We start from the raw sequence: 2137 nt of genomic DNA, 5'->3' as shown, positions 1-2137 counted from the left end.
CTTACAAATAAGTTTACAATTGGTCAAACTAAAGTTATTTTCGCACGACTATCGCTTATTATACATTCTGGCGAAACCAAAGGACACGTTTGACCTTCCCCAAAAAGCAAAATATAGATCGAGACACCACGACGCGGCGGTCACTCCGAAATGAATGAAAATAGCCGGCTTCCTTAAAAGTTAGTCACGAATTGCTTGTTTCGAAAAAATTTCCGATCGTTGGCAACACGCGGTGCCAGAACAAAAGCCAATTTTCTTTCTTTAAACTGGCTTTCTTTATTCTCTTTTTTTTAACAAAAAAAGACCGCATTATTATTGATGTAATTTATAGGCGCTCGCTAATACGAATACGTGTTTTTTAAATGTTTCCACACGTGAAAAAAATAAAATAATAATTTTCGAAACTTATTTCCGAAACTAACACTTGTACCCAAAGTGGCCGAAACGATTCCGAGCGATGTTCGGCGTTCAATTTAGTGGAAGGCGGATGAGACGGACGATAATCGTTTGACCCGCGTTACCTACAACTCATCGTGATTAATAGTTCCGGCGGCTCTGCTACTCATCTCCCAGAAATTGCTTTTAGAGAAACACACCTTTAATACATAGGTTTGAAACAGTTTCCGCTTAGGATATTTTTGCTTAAACCCTTTTTTTTTGGTAGAAGGGAGGCGAGAGAAATAAAGCGTATACCCTTTAGTCCCGCGAAAACGTGAATTTATTTTTGAACCAACACCGTGGATAAACAGCTTCAATTTAAAAAAAATATCCAAGCGTGGGTTTTTGGCGGGTTTTAACGCGGTAACAGTTAACCCTGAAAATTTCTTTTTTATAATGTTTAAAGAATGTAATCGTTTTCACTCTACGAGATCCGTAGCTTCCGGTATCGTGCTGTTCGTCATGATTGGGCCATCCTTTTAATAAGTGATGTGGGCTCTGACGTTCCTTCCTCAGCTCACTCTTGACCGCGTCATTGCTTCGTTTAGGCTTAGCGTGTTATTTTTAAGATTGGTTTTAAATTCGAATGTTCAAGATAGGCGTTAACACTGTTGTTGTATTTTTGCCGTTGAGCTGAAATTGTTTATTAATTCATTTTACATTTAAGTAGCCGAGTTTTTTTTTCATTTAATGAGTTTGAGCGGAGCCGGACTTTGTCGGCCGCTGTGAGGTTAAATTGGTTTTTAAGTATATCAGAATGGATTACGGCGCGAGGATGGGCTACGTAACTGGTTTTCCGTTTTTCCACCCTCCCTCCTGCCCCCCCCTGTTCGTACTCTCTTCCCCCTTTTCAATATCCGCCCCCCTCAGATTTAAACTTCACTCTTTCCACCTGCAACAAGTTTCGTTCGCACTTATTTTTTTCAATTTAAACTTAAATAATTAAATATACCAAAAAAAGAAAAATAATTTTATTTTATTTTTCGGGTATTCGTGGAAAATTATCTTTTAATTTTAAAGGTACTAAACTCTTAGTAAATCTTATTACTTTTAAATGAATTTATTCGTATTTCAAAACGTTGCGAAATATTTCTAAATTATTTCGCCGCGTTTTTATCGTAAGTAAATAAGCCGCTGGTCTTGATTTCCCCCATTAGAAGTTAGAGTGTTCCGATGGTTTAGTAAGAAAGTGAAATGCGAACGTGATCACGTGACCCGCGTTTGGAAACTGGCTTCTAGACGATTCCGACACAAAAGGACGATCCCAGAATCCTCGTCGGCAACGACGCGTGAGTTTCCGTCCCCTCTCATTCGCCAACTTCAGGCCCGTTCGAATCGAGGGTGCTATCCCTCCCTCCGGCTTCTTATTAGCTAAAGGCAAAAATCTCGCTTTAAAAAAGCAAACGAAGTCTAGTCGAAGTAGCGTTTTCAACCGGGGGAGTTGAAGGTTCTTTTTTGCAACGGCGGCGGCGGCGGCGGCAGGTAGGCGATTGACTTCCAATTCCCCGCGCTTTGCCCCCCGACCTCGTTTCTTTAATCACCCCCCCCTCCCTCGGCATGGCCCGGGGGGACTCTGCCCTACCCACCCCGCCAGCCTTTTCCCATCTAGCAGCGACGCCCGCGGCAATTTCACCTCTTGCTCTTCCTTCTTAGAAAAAATGAAGAAAAACTTAAAAAAAAAGAAGTTTTAATGCCCCCC

This window comes from Leiobunum rupestre, chromosome 7 (genome assembly GCF_980474605.1).
Source record: "Leiobunum rupestre chromosome 7, qqLeiRupe1.1.hap1, whole genome shotgun sequence".
NCBI classification, from domain to species: domain Eukaryota; kingdom Metazoa; phylum Arthropoda; class Arachnida; order Opiliones; family Sclerosomatidae; genus Leiobunum; species Leiobunum rupestre.
The sequence above is the reverse complement of the archived record's forward strand: the minus strand, read 5'-3'. Positions refer to the sequence as shown.